At 47.3% G+C, this 15,688-nt stretch overlaps 1 pseudogene; it reads right to left on the bottom strand.

The window, feature by feature from the left end:
- Positions 1-932: 932 nt before the first annotated feature.
- On the bottom strand, positions 933-14,426 carry LOC132830154 (uncharacterized methyltransferase YdaC-like; annotated as a pseudogene).
- Between the last annotated feature and the right edge of the window lie 1,262 nt (positions 14,427-15,688).

The following is a 15,688-nucleotide window of genomic DNA, read 5'->3' as shown; positions in this document are numbered from 1 at the left end:
TGTTGTAGGTCGTAATGGAAAATTGACAGGATGCAGAACTGTGCTGAGAAGTGGCAGATGGAGTTCAACCTGTAAAAGTGGGAAGTGATTTGCTTTGGAAGGTTGAATTTGAATGCAGAACACAAGGTTAAAAGCAGAACTCTTGGCAGGGTAGAGGAACAAAGGAATCTGGGAGGCCATGTCCATAGATCCCTGAAAGTTGGCACCCAGGTTGCTAGGGTTGTTAAGAGGGCGCATGGTGTGTTGGCTTTCATTAGCAGTAGGATTGAGTTTAAGAGCCGTGAGGTTATGCTGCAGCTCGACAGAGTCCTGTTAGACCACACATGGAATATTGTGTTCAGTTCTAGTTGCCTCATCATAGGAACCATGAGGAAGCTTTAGAGAGAGTGTAGGTAAGATATACCTGGATGCTGCTCAGACTGGACGACATCTCTTACGAAGAAAGGTTGAGGAAGCTAGGGTTTTTCTCATTGGAGAGAAGAAGGATGAGAGGTGACTTGATAGAGGTGTGCACCTTGTTAAAGGCATAGGTAGAGTGGATAGCCAGAGACTTTTTCAATGATGAAGGGACATAATTTTAAGGCAATTGGAGAAAGATTTAGTGGAGATGTCAGAGGTAGGTTCTTTCCTCCATGTGGTGGGTCCGTTGAATGCACTGGTACTAGAGTCAAATACATTGTGGACATTTAAGTGACTCTTAGATAGATACATGGAAGTTAATACAATGAAGGCAATGCAGATCAGTCTGACTTTAGAGTGGGATAAAGTGTTGGCACAATATCAAAGGCCGAAGGATCTCTACTGTGCTGTACTCTTCTACGTTCAATGAAGTGGTGTCTTCCAATTTATCCACAAGTATTATGAATGGGTTATATAATAGCTCAGTAAACCCAAATTATTGAGCTAGTGAGGCATCAGAGATGACAGCACATTCACGGCTTATTTGCTCTATCAAAGATAGCCTGAAAGGGTTTCTCTTGATCTTGTTTGTGCTCCATACACACGTCAACAAATCCCGTGTCACGGAGAGTAGCCATGTACGGATCAGGTGGCCATTTTGTATTCTTCAACAATCCAGTAGCAATAATCTTCCTTAGAACTTCCAGGCTTAAAGTGGTGACCATCAGTCCCCCTGTCAAATAAAGGATAATTACTCAATTTTCTGATAGGTTGTTTCTTGGAATTTAGATGAAGAAGAATCTCAATATCAAGGCCTTCTAGTGAAAAAGCAACCACACCAGTGGAATCAAAATGCTGTGGATTTTCCTAATTCACCTGGGCTTTTGTTCCCTGACCATCAAAAGTGGATGTGCCCTGAAACAAGGAGGGCCAATCAGAAGGCTTCCAGCAAGGGAGGTGCAGCAGGTTGTAAGGGAAGGTAAGCAAAAGAGAAAGGGATTTAATATGGAGGTTCCTCTCTGCAAATGTGTCAAAATCTGATGAAAAAAAGATTCAGCATGGCTGCTCTTGTACTCAGGGAGTAGGGGGAAGTGTCTGGGAGAGACCACCCTGGATTGCTGAACCATCGAATGACCACCTCCAGGCACCTAAACTGACTCCTGCTAGAAAGTTGCTTCCTTAAACTGGCTACTGTTAATGAGCTACCTACATGTGGTATTCAAGGCTGCCCTAAGGGCTGTGATCCTCTGTAGCTGAGTAATGGAAGGCCTATCAGCATATGCAGTTACAGCTGCCTTCAGGCGAGCCTCGAGCAGACCCTGTTGCTCTCCCTTTTGTCTTTTCCGGGTCACAGAATATGAAATAACCAAGCCTTGCGCGTATGCCTTAGTGGTCTCTCCCATTGTCAAAGGGGTACTGGCCGTGCCTGAGTTGATATCCCAGACGGTTTTAAATTCCTGCGAAAAATATTTTACAAACTTGCTATCCTTCAGTAAGAAAGGGTCCACATGCCAATGTGGGGGACTTATCCTGTCATCACTAGTCGTAACTTCCATGTACACTGCGGCATGATCAGAAATAAGTTATATTATATATTTTACAAGACAGTATTGATTTAATAGGGTTGAGGGGACTAAAAACATATCGATTCTGGTATGACAATTGTGTGGGTTAGAGTAGAAAGTAAAATCTCTACCCTCTGGGTGGAGACATCTTCACACATCTACCAGCCCCAGCTCCCTGGTCAGATTCACCAGTTGCTTAGATCTCAGAGATATGCCTGCAGAGCTCCTAGGTATCCTGCCCACCATTGGGTCAATAATACAATTAAAATCTCCCCCCATCAACTTAGATCCAGCTCGTCTCTGCTGCTCAATGATGGTTATGGATCAGCTTCTGGCAATCTGTATCCAGACAATGGAAGATCTCTGGACAAGAGATTACCAATTAACCCCCCAGTCCTCCCAAAATCCAGACCATTGAGCTTCTTAGCAGATTGTCACCCCGTAACTAAAAGCTCCTCAGTCAGACAGACTTGCAAACAATTCTTGGTAATTACACCCGCTTCTCGTTGCACATGGACACTTGCTGCAATCAAGAAGTTATGAAGATTAAGCAGAGAAGTCAGGACTGACTTCCTTGAAGAGAACAGATCCAATCAAAGTACTGGAAATCACAATGGGTGCGGTCAGAGTAAATTGGGAGAAAATGTTCCCATTTGTGAAAATATCGAGAACGAGAAGGCACTGATGGTTTGTACTTGGCAAAAGAAGCAAAAATGACATGAGAAAAGCTTTTCCATGCAGTGAATGACTCCAGGAATCGTGGGGTCTGATTTCCAGTGCAGTACCCTAGTGAATTGGAACAATGGGTGCAGGCATTACAGGCTGAGCTCCTCCTTCTCTTAAATTGTACTATTGACTGTATTGTTGTAATTATTGACTGATTGCATAATTATTGGCGTGGCTTCTATTTTTAAAAATGTTTTTCCTTGACCAGAGAATCTGTGGCTGCTGGTCAGGATGGTGAGGGAGTTATATTGATGAGGTAAGGAGAGGTTACAGGAATGTGTCCATTAATACGCCTGTCCCTCATAGTTCTATTTTAAAAAACACACACAAGTCGTTTAGGACCGTGTTTAATTATTGCAGTCTCTCTCAATTTAAGTTAATCAGTGTTGACTACCAGGCTAATCAGTGACATGTCAATCAGGGGAGATTAGTTGATCTGTGACCCCACAATTCCATCCAGATTGCACCATTTCCCTTGAGGTTTAGGATTTTTCAGAATTGACCAGCACAACACTCTACCTGGTTTCATAACTCGGTAAATCTGTCTGCATCCAGATTGCAGATCAGGCCAGTAGTTGTAACAGTTGCAGTGAAATACTCTGTCCACTACGTTGTCTTCCAGAGGGATATGTTCCACACTGCCGTGAAACAATGTCACCTTCCTGGTCTGAATATCAGGCTGCAACCTCCTGCTGGCTACATGCAACATGTAGAGCGCTTTAGGGAACATCTCCGGGGCACCCGCACCAATCAACCACACTGCCCCGTGGTCCAACATTTCAACTGCCCCTCCCACTCTGCCGAGGACATGAAGGTCCTGGGCCTCCTTCACTGCCGCTCCCTCACCACCAGACGCCTGGAGGAAGAACACCTCATCTTCTGCCTCGGAACACTTGAACCTCAGGGCATCAATGTGGACTTCAACAGTTTCCTCATTTCCCCTTCCCCACCTCACCCTAGTTCCAAACTTCCAGTTCAGCACTGTCCTCATGACTTGTCTGGACTTGTCCTACTTGCCTATCTCCTTTTCCACCTATCCACTCCACCCTATCCTCCCTGACCTATCACCTTCATCCCCTCCCCCACTCACCCATTGTACTCTATGCTACTTTCTCCCCACCCCCACCCTCCTCTAGCTTATCTCTCCATGCTTCCAGCTCACTGCCTTTATTCCTGATGAAGGGCTTTTGCCTGAAACGTCAATTTTGCTGGTCCTTGGATGGTGCCTGAACTGCTGTGCTCTTCCAGCACCACTAATCCAGAACACGGTACATGTATTCAGAGTAATCCAGCCCATAGAGCTTGCCCTTCGGCAGGGTAAGGCATTTAGCAGCTTCCTGCAGACCGAGCCCTGGTCCAAACCCAGTTCCAGCACCACACTGTCAGGCTGAATGTCACACAGTGTGACAGCATTCACTTCCACCAATTTACCCTTCCCCTCTAAGAACTTTATCACCATCCATCCCCAGGGGCCTTGCGTTGGTTTGCTCAGTTGTTTGGTGAGGTGATCGAACAATATTGCTGGTGCTCACAGAGCTGTGAAAAGTTCCCCTTCCTGTTACACGACGTGAAACCTCAGCCTTGCTGGATGATTGACACAACACCAGGTTATAGTCCAACAGGTTTAATTGGAAACACACTAGACCTGTTGGACTCTAACCTGGTGTTGTGTGATTTTTAACTTTGTACACTCCAGTCCAACCCCTGAATCTCCAAATCATGGATGATTGACAGCAAATGGTTAGAGTCTGGTCACAGTGTCTGAGAATGTGGTGTGGGCAGGTTCGATCAAGGCTTTGGAAAGGAAATTGAGACAGGGTCCGGAAAGTTTCGAGTGTGCAGGGCTGGAGGGGGATGGCAACTGAGGAAAAGAAATTTAAAATGTACAGTAGGAAGGCAGTGCCATGGCCGAATGGCCTCCTGTTGTGCTTTCGCGATTTTCTACGGGGCTTCAAAATTTGCTTTTTCCAGGAAATCACCCGAACAGGTTGTCTTGGCAACATGCCATTCAAAAACAAGAAAGCTGCAGGGAGTGCTGCCAGGGCTCCACAGTTTACAGCACATTGGTCTGGATATTCCCGAGAGTGGCACCCACTGTCAGGATTTTCCTTTCCATTAACACTGAGCTCTGCATTTCTAGCTGGAAATTCTGATCCCAGCTCCTTCAGATATTCAGGACAAAGCTGAAATGAACCCAGTTCCCTATGGAGCAGAATAGTTAACATAGAACAGTATAGCTCAGTACAGGCTTTCGGTTCTCAACGTTGTGCCGACATTATATCCTACTCTAAGATCAAACGAAGCTACATACCCTACATTTTACTATCATCCATGTGCTGATCCAAGAGTCGCTTAAATGTCCCTAATGTCTCTGATTCTACTCCCACCGCTGGCAGTACATTCCACGTATCCACTATTCTCTGTGTAAAGAACTTACCTCTGGTATCTCACCTAAAACCTTCCTCCAATCACCTTGAAAGTATGTCCCCTCCTGATAGCCATTTCTACCCTGGGAAAAAGTCTCTGACTATCCACTCTATCTATACCACATCAGCTTGTAAACCTCTTTCAAATCACACCTCTCATCCCTTTTTGCTCCAATGATAAAAAGCCCTAGCTCCCTCAACCTTTCTTCATAATACACACCCTCCAAACTGGGCAGCATCCTGGTAAATATCCTCTGCTCCCTTTCTAAAGATTCCAAACCCTTCCTATAATGAGGTGAATTCAATATTCTAAGTGTGGTCTAACCAGGGCTTTAGAGAGCTGCAGTATAACCTCACAGCTCTTAAACTCAATCCCCCACTAATGAAAGCCAATACACCAGATGCCGTCTTAATAACCCTATCAACTTGGGTGGCAACTTTGAGGCATTTATGGATGTGGACCCCAAGATCACTCTGTTCCTCCACACTGCCAAGAATCCTGCTTTTAACACTGTAATCTGCATTCAACTTCAACCTTGCAAAATGAATCACTTCACACTTTTCCAGGTTGAACTCCATATGCCACTTCTCAGCTCAGCTCTACATTCTGTCAATGACCTACAACAGCCTTCCACTGTATCCACCACTCCACCAACCTTTGTGTCATTGGCAAATTTACTAACCCACCCTTCCATTTCCACATCAGGTCAATTATAAAAATCACATGGAGCAGAGGTCCCAGAAATGATCCCTGCAGAACAGTACTGGTCACCAAGCTACAGGCTGAATACTTTCCATCTACTACCACCCTCTGTCTTCTTTCGGTCAGCCAAATCTGTATCCAGACAGCCAGATTTCCCTGTATCCCATGTCTCCTTACTTTCTGAATGAGCATACCATGGGGAACCTTTTTCAACTGCTGTATGAAATCCATTTACATCATATCCAATGTTCTACCTTCATCAATGTGATTTGTCACATCCTCAAAGAATTCAATGAGGCTTGAAGTCATGACCTGCCCCTCAGAAAAACCATGCTGACTATGTCTAATCAAACTATGATTTTCCAAGTAATCATATGTCCTGTATCTCAAACTCCTCTCCAATAATTTGCCCACCACAGACGTAAGACTAACTGGTTTGTCATTCCCAGGGTTATTCCTATTCCCTTTCTTGAACAAGGGAATAACATTTGCTACCCTCTGGACGCAAAGATCATTGCCAAAGGCATAGCAATCTCTTCCATCGCTTTCTGTAGTAACCTTGGGTCTATCCTATCTGGCTCAGGGAACTTATTTATCCTCATGTTTTTGAAAATTTCCAGAATATCCTCCTTCTTAACATCAACCTATTTGAGCGTATCAGCCTGTTTCAGCTGTCCTCACAAACGACAATGCCCTTCTCAAAAGTGAATATTGAAGAAAAGTATTCAATAAGGGCCTCCCCACCTACTCTGACTCCAGGCACAAGTTCCCTCTACCATCCCTGATCAGCCCTACCCTCCCTCTGGCCATCCTGTTGTTCCTCACATAAGTGTAGAATGCCTTAGGATTTTCCTTATTCCTACCCATCAAGACTGTTTCATGTCCCCTTCTTGCTCTCCTGTGTTCATTCTTTAGTTCATTCCTGGTTACCTTGTAACCTTCTAGAGCCCTGTTGATCCTTGTTCCTTTAATCTTAAGTAAGCTTCCTTCTTCCTCTTGACCGGATGTTCCACATCTCTTGTCATTCAAGGTCCCTTCATCCCTTCCTCACTTCACTGGGACAAACCTGTCCAACACTCACACCAAGTGCTCCCTAAAGAACCTCCACATTTCGTTCGTGTATTTCTCTGAGATTATTTGTTCTCTAACTGATCCATCATCTAAGTTCATTACCCTCATTCCTGACACTTCTTGCAGTAAAGTAAACACACAGCAACAATCACACTGTCTGCAACTTTGCCCAATCAACTGTCTATCCTTCCTCATAAATTCTCTGCACGCCATATCTGCCAGTTCACCAGCTACCCCATCCTCTGATCTGTAGCTCTGGTTCCCAATTTCTGCTGCACAGTTCCTGCCTAATAGCACTGCGATTCCCCTCCCTCAATTCAATACTTTCCCATACCATCTGCTCCTATCCCTCTCCATGACGATAGTAAAGGTCAGGGGAGGTATGGTCACTACAATCAAAATGTTCTCCCACTGAGAGATCTGACACCTGACCAGGTACATTTCCAAGCACCAAATCCAATATGGCCTCCCCTCTAGTTGGCCGATCTTCGTATGGAGTCAGGAATCCTTCCTGGATATACCTGACAAAATCCGCTCCATCCAAATTATGTAACTAAGAAGGCTCCAACCAATATTAGCTGAAAATGTGTTGCTGGTTAAAGCACAGCAGGTCAGGCAGCATCCAAGGAATAGGAAATTCGACGTTTCGGGCATAAGCCCTTCATCAGGAATGAGGAGAGTGTGCCAAGCAGGCTAAGATAAAAGGTAGGGAGGAGGGACTTGGGGGAGGGGCGATGGAGATGTGATAGGTGGAAGGAGGTCAAGGTGAGGGTGATAGGCCGGAGTGGGGTGGGGGCGGAGAGGTCAGGAAGAGGATTGCAGGTTAGGAGGGCGGTGCTGAGTTGAGGGAACCGACTGAGACAAGGTGGGGGGAGGGGAAATGAGGAAACTGGAGAAATCTGAGTTCATTCCTTGTGGTTGGAGGGTTCCCAGGCAGAAGATGAGGCGCTCCTCCTCCAGCCGTCGTGTTGTTATGTTCTGCTGGTGGAGGAGTCCAAGGACCTGCATGTCCTCGGTGGAGTGGGAGGGAGAGTTAAAGTGTTGAGCCACGGGGTGGTTGGGTTGGTTGGTCCGGGCGTCCCTGAGGTGTTCTCTGAAGCGTTCCGCAAGTAAGCGGCCCTTCTCCCCAATATAGAGGAGGCCACATCGGGTGCAGAGGATGCAATAGATGATGTGTGTGGAGGTACAGGTGAACTTGTGGCGGATATGGAAGGATCCCTTGGGGCCTTGGAGGGAAGTGAGGGAGGAGGTGTGGGCGCAAGTTTTACATTTCCTGCGGTTGCAGGGGAAGGTGCCGGGAGTGGAGGTTGGGTTGGTGGAGGGTGTGGACCTGACGAGGGAGTCACGAAGGGAGTTGTCTTTTCGGAACGCTGATAGGGGAGGGGAGGGAAATATATCCCTGGTGGTGGGGTCCGTTTGGAGGTGGCGGAAATGACGGCGGATGATACGTTGTATACGGAGGTTGGTGGGGTGGTAGGTGAGAACCAGTGGGGCTCTGTCTTGGTGGCGGTTGGAGGAGCGGGGCTCAAGGGCGGAGGAGCGGGAAGTGGAGGAGATGCGGTGGAGGGCATCGTCGATCACGTCTGGGGGGAATCTGCGGTCCTTGAAGAAGGAGGCCATCTGGGCTGTGCGGTGTTGGAAGTGGTCCTCCTGGGAGCAGATGCGGCGGAGACGAAGGAATTGGGAATATGGGATGGAGTAACCCTACCCTATCGCCTGGACCAACCAACCCAACCACCCCGTGGCTCAACACTTTAACTCTCCCTCCCACTCCACCGAGGACATGCAGGTCCTTGGACTCCTCCACCGGCAGAACATAACAACACGACGGCTGGAGGAGGTGCGCCTCATCTTCCGCCTGGGAACCCTCCAACCACAAGGAATGAACTCAGATTTCTCCAGTTTCCTCATTTCCCCTCCACCCACCTTGTCTCAGTCGGTTGCCTCAACTCAGCACCGCCCTCCTAACCTGCAATCCTCTTCCTGACCTCTCCGCCCCCACCCCACTCCGGCCTATCACCCTCACCTTGACCTCCTTCCACCTATCACATCTCCATCGCCCCTCCCCAAAGTCCCGCCTCCCTACCTTTTATCTTAGCCTGCTTGGCACACTCTCCTCATTCCTGATGAAGGGCTTATGCCCGAAACGTCGAATTTCCTATTCCTTGGATGCTGCCTGACCTGCTGTGCTTTAACCAGCAACACATTTTCAGCTGTGATCTCCAGCATCTGCAGACCTCATTTTTTACTCCAATCAACATTAGGCAAGTTGAAGTCACACATGACAACAACACTGTTACTTCTGCACCTTTCCAAAATCTGCCTCCCAATCTGCTCCTCCTCAATTGCTATTGGAGGGTCTGTAGAAAACTCCCAATAAAGTGACTGGTCCTTTCCTGTTTCTGACTTCCAGCCGTACTGGCTCAGTAGACAAACCCTCCTCGATGACCTTCCTTTCTGCAGCTGTAATACTAGCCCTGATTAGCAATGCCACTCCCCCACTTCTTTTACCTCCCTCCCTATTCATTTTGAAATGAATAGAACATGCAACAACCATTCTTGTCCCTGTGAACATCATAGCTCCAAGTACTGATCCATGCTCTAAGCTCATCGTCCTTATTCCTGACACTTCTTGTATTAACATAGACACATTTCAATGCATCACATTGACTGCAACATTGCCCTATCAACTGTCTATCCTTCCTCACAGACTCTCTGCACACCGTCTGCTTGTTCACTAGATACCACATCCTCTGATCCGTAGGTCCGATTCCCAACCCTCTGCCAATCTAGTTTAAATCCTCACAAAGAGATCTAGCAAACCTCTCACCCAGGATATTGGTACCCCTCCGGTTCAGGTGCAACCCTTCCTCCTTGTACAGGTCCCCCTTCACTTGGAGATATCCCAATAATGCACATATCTGAAGCCCTCCATTCTACACTGGCTCTGCAGCCACGTGTTCAGCTGCACTCGCTTTCCATTCCTAGCCTCACTAGCTTGTGGCATCAGAAGCAATCCTGAAATCCCTACTCTGCTCGTCTTGCCTTTAGCTTCCAACCCAACTCCCAATATTCACTTTTCAGGTACTCATCCCTTTTCCGAGCCATGTTATTGGTATCAATGTGTACCACAACTTCTGCTGCTCACCCTCCCCAGAATCCTGTAGACTTGATCCAAGCCATCCCTGACGCTAGCACCCGGGAGGCACATACCATCTGGGAGTATCGTTTGCGACCACAGACTTGTCTGTCTGTTCCTGCAACCATTGAATCTCCTTTCACGATCACTCTCCTATTTCTCCCCCCATTCCCGTGGCTTTCCCCTGGTAGGTCCCTCTCACAACAGTATCCAAAGCTTTATTTTTTTTAAGATTACTTACAGTGTGGAAACAGGCCCTTCGGCCCAACAAGTCCACACCGACCCGCTGAAGCGCAACCCACCCATATCCCTACATTTACCCCTTACCTAATACTACGGGCAATTTAGCATGACCAATTCACCTGACCCGCACATCTTTGGACTGTGGGAGGAAACCGGAGCACCCGAAGGAAACCCACGCAGACACAGGGAGAACGTGCAAACTCCACACAGTCAGTTGCCTGAGTCGGGAATTGAACCCGGGTCTCAGGCAATTATCTTATTATTGTGGGGAACGGTCATAATGGATCCCTGCACTATCTGCCTAATACCTTTCCTTCTCCTGACAGTCACCCAGCTATCTTTATCCTGTAACTTAGGTGTGACTACCTCCCAATAACTCCTCTCTATCATTCCTTCAGCCTACCGAATGATCCAAAGTTCATCCAGCTCCAGTTCGCTAACGCAGTCTGTGAGGAGCCTCATCTTCCGCCTGGGAACCCTCCAACCACAAGGGATGAACTCAGATTTCTCCAGTTTCCTCATTTCCCCTCCACCCACCTTGTCTCAGTCGGTTGCCTCAACTCAGCACCGCCCTCCTAACCTGCAATCTTCTTCCTGACCTCTCCGCCCCCACCCCACTCCGGCCTATCACCCTCACCTTGACCTCCTTCCACCTATCACATCTCCATCGCCCCTCCCCCAAGTCCCTCCTCCCTACCATTTATCTTAGCCTGCTTGGCACACTCTCCTCATTCCTGATGAAGGGCTTGTGCCCGAAACGTCGAATTTCCTGTTCCTTGGATGCTGCCTAACCTGCTGTGCTTTAACCAGCAACACATTTTCAACTGTGAGGAGCTGGAGTTAGGTGCACTTTTCGCAGGTGAAGTCAACAGGGACATGAGTGGTGACCCTTAACTCCCACATCCTGCAAGAGGAGCATGTAACTGTCCTCACTTCCATACCCTCTGCTCTAAACCGCCAAAAGACTTTTAAAATAAACCTTGCCAACCTCCCACACAGAGTCCTTTTCCTGGTTAGAGGAGGAGGATGGGTAGAGAACACTACATGTGTAGTGTTTTGGGTTTAGCCATTGCCTGTATATATTAGTTCACTTACCCAGCAATCCCCATGTTCACTCCCCCTCCTGTTCAGCCTTCGCTCTCCTGATTCACGAGGTAAGTATTTTACATTTAACCTTATCTTGCCAGCTGCCCCCTGGCTCCCACTCTCTCGACTCCCGCTGCTGAGAAGTTGAGGGAGATACAAACCATGTCCCCCTTTTGCTGCAGTCAGTTGCTATGGTCTGAGTGTGGGTTTAATTCCTACAGACAGAGGTCACCATGAAGGATTCTCCTTCTCACTCTTTCCCCTCCCTGAGGTATGGTGACCCTCAGGTCAAACTGCCATCAGTCATCTTTCCCTCTAATGAGAGAGCCCTGTGCTCCAATGGGACGCTGGTGACTTTATCTTTACCCCTGAGATTGACATTTTCAGCAGCACAGCCAGCACGTTCATAACTTAAAGGGGTCAGTGTGTGAGATAACCATGTGTCATGTACAGAACATGGCTGAAGTTGAGAAGAGAACTGCCCTCTTAAAGACCATCGGAGCATGATGAGACCAAATCCCATTCTTCCTTCTCACTTTTCCAGGAGCTTGGCCTGCTCTGTGCATCTTCTCTTCATTTTCCACTCATGCTCAATTCCAAAGGGAAGACCTGCAAGGACAATGCCCTATTGGGAAGTCAGCTCATTAAACAAGAGCCGAACCATCAGTGAAACTAAATACTGCAGCATCAGTCAAACCACCTCCTGAAGACTATTGAATGTTTAGACGGGTATCACTCGAAAACCAAGTGCACCAGCAGCAAGAATATCTAATTCAGCAAAATTGTGCTGATGGACATCTTTTATGTTGTTTGACATGATGTTCTGTTATGTAAGACTAAGAGAAAGCATAGGCTGGATCTCAGCTCCTGAAAATGGCAGCATTAGTGTCAATACAGCATTGCACACGAACGGATCTGCCCACTCTGCCTGCTGCTGATACACAAGTAGCATTTGTACAAATCTCTTTATCCATCTGGCATCTGCTGCACATCTCATCAGATGTTGGTACTGTTTGCATATTAGAAATGCTGGTTGTTATGCCCAGACTCCTAGCAAATTTCCCCAATTTATCAGAGTTAGAATTAGTCTTCATTGTCACATGTACTCAACAACAGGAGTACAGTGAGAAGTGTACATAGTCGCCATTCCTGGTGCCACCTTAGGTACAAAGATACCTCGGTACAAAATCTAAAGTACAAAGTAGAAAAACAAAGAAATAAGTGAGAAGTTCAGCATAATACTTTTTCTTTAGCCATGGGCCTGCAGAAACTCCTGCTGGGCTTTCCCCACGAGGGCTTCCACTCCCCCTGCTGGACTTGATCTCCTCTGCACTGCCATAGAACATAGAACATAGAACATAGAAGGATACAGCGCAGTACAGGCCCTTCGGCCCTCGATGTTGCGCCGACCGAGTCCTACCTAACCTATACTAGCCCAATAACTTCCAAATGCCTATCCAATGCCCGCTTAAATGAACATAAAGAAGGAGAGTTCACCACTGATACGGGCAGGGCATTCCATGAACTCACAACCCGCTGTGTGAAGAATCTACCCCTAACATCTGTCCTATACCTACCACCCCTTAATTTAAAGCTATGTCCCCTAGTAACACCTGACTCCATTAGCGGTAAAAGGTTCTTAGTATCTACCCGATCTAAACCCCTAATCATCTTATACACTTCTATCAGATCTCCCCTAAACCTTCTCTTCTCCAATGAGAACAGCCCCAAGTGCCTCAGCCTTTCCTCATACGATCTTCCTACCATTCCAGGCAACATCCTGGTAAACCTCCTCTGCACTCGTTCTAAAGCTTCCACATCCTTCCTATAGTATGGCGACCAAAACTGCACACAATACTCCAGATGAGGCCTCACCAGAGTCTTATACAACTGCAACATGACCTCAGGACTCCGGAACTCAATTCCTCTGCCAATAAAGCCCAGTACACCATATGCCTTCCTCACAGCACTATTTACCTGGGTGGCAACTTTCAGAGATCTGTGTACATAGACACCAAGATCCCTCTGCTCATCCACACTACCAAGTAGCCTACCATTAGCCCAGTAATCCATCATCTTGTTATTCCTACCAAAGTGAACGACTTCGCACTTAGCTACATTGAATTCCATTTGCCACATTTCCGTCCAGCTCTGCAACTTATCTATATCCCGCTGTAACCTACCACTTCCTTCCTCACTATCCACAACTCCACCGACTTTCGTGTCATCCGCAAACTTGCTCACCCAGCTTTCAAGTCCTTCCTCTAGATCATTTATAAAGATAACAAAAAGCAATGGTCCCAAAACAGATCCTTGTGGTACACCGCTAGTAACTGCGCTCCAAGATGAACATAATCCATCAACTACTACCCTCTGTCTCCATCCAGCCAGCCAATTCCTAATCCAAACCTCTAATGTATCCTCAATGCCATACCTCCGAAGTTTTAGCATTAGCCTACCATGGGGAACCTTATCGAACGCCTTACTAAAATCCATATACACCACATCTACTGCTTTACCCTCATCCACTTCCTTAGTCACCTTCTCAAAGAACTCAATAAGGTTTGTGAGGCACGACCTGCCCTTCACAAAACCATGCTGGCTATCCCTGATCACGTTATTCCTACCCAGATGTTCATAAATCTTATCCCTTACCATTCTCTCTAAGACTTTGCCCACCACTGAAGTCAGACTCACTGGCCTATAGTTACTAGGGCTATCCCTACTCCCTTTCTTGAACAATGGGACCACATTCGCTATCCTCCAGTCCTCTGGTACTATTCCCGTTGACAATGACGACATAAAAATCCAGGCCAATGGCTCTGCTATCTCCTCCCTAGCTTCCCATAGGATCCTGGGGTAAATGCCATCAGGCCCAGGAGACTTATCTATTTTCATCCTTTGACAACTTGCTGACAACTGCCAGAGTCCCACTCATCAGCCACCTCACTACCAAATGCCATCCGGGATCACCAGCCTCCTCACCAGCGAATACCATCCGGGTTCACCAGCCTCCTCACCAGCGAATACCATCCAGGTTCACCAGCCTCCTCACCAGCGAATACCATCCGGGTTCACCAGCCTCCTCACCACCGAAAACCATCCGGGTTCACCAGCCTCCTCACCACCGAATGCCATCCGGGTTCACCAGCCTCCTCACCACCGAAAACCATCCGGGTTCACCAGCCTCCTCACCACCGAATACCACCTGGGTTCACCAGCCTCCTCACCACCGAAAGCCATCCGGGTTCACCAGCTTCCTCACCACTGAATGCCGTCCAGGTTCAACAGCCTCCTCACCAGCAAATGCCATCCGGGTTAACCAGCCTCCTCACCAGCGAATAGCATCCGGGCTCACCAGCCTCCTCACCACCAAATACCATCCGGGTTCACCAGCCTCCTCACCACCAAATACCATCCGGGTTCACCAGCCTCCTCAAAAGCAAATACCATCCGGGTTCACCAGCCTCCTCAAAAGCAAATACCATCCGGGTTCACCAGCCACGTCACCAGCGAATACCATCCGGGATCATCAGTCTCCTCACCAGCGAATACCATCCGGGATCACCAGCCTCCTCACCACCGAAAACCATCCGGGTTCACCAGCCACCTCACCAGCGAATACCATCCGGGATCATCAGTCTCCTCACCAGCGAATACCATCCGGGTTCACCAGCCTCCTCACCAGTGAATACCATCCAGGTTCAACATCCTCCTCACCACCGAATACCATCTGGGATCACCACCGCTGACCCCCATCCGGACTCACCACTGCTTCACTGCCAAATGCCACCTGGGGATCACCAGCTACCTCACCACCGACTGCTCTGGACCTCAACAATGCTGCAATGCTCCTGAGTGCTAGAGATCTGATTGGCTTACCAGCCACCTCATTACTGAGAGCTGAAGTCTCACTCCATCACCTCCCTGACAAGTAAGCTTTAAAAAAGCTAACAAAGAGGAAGAAATACAAGAAAAGAAGAAGAATAAAAGTAGTATTTTTTCCAATTCCAGACAGGATACTAAAACTGTTAATTATTCATCATCCCCTTGTTTTATCTCAACAAAGTTAATTTATTAACAATTCCTTCCATTATGGATACCATTTACCCAGCTCCAAATGAACTTTGTCTAAAAGCAGCCAATTTAACCACACTGTCTTAAGTTAGCAGTTTATTCATGATTTTATTAAAACGTGAGGTGAATTAGTCATGCAACACACATACACACAGATTAAACTTAGAGGCAAGTGCAAAATTTATGAAAAAGGTAAATGGGTCAGTCTGAATCATTCACAAACAGCAGTAGGTGAACATTATGGCCAATGCAG

The sequence above is a fragment of the Hemiscyllium ocellatum genome, chromosome 3 (assembly GCF_020745735.1).
Source record: "Hemiscyllium ocellatum isolate sHemOce1 chromosome 3, sHemOce1.pat.X.cur, whole genome shotgun sequence".
Classification (NCBI taxonomy): Eukaryota; Metazoa; Chordata; class Chondrichthyes; order Orectolobiformes; family Hemiscylliidae; genus Hemiscyllium; species Hemiscyllium ocellatum.
Note: the sequence above shows the minus strand (reverse complement) of the source record. Positions and strands in the feature narration are given on the sequence as shown.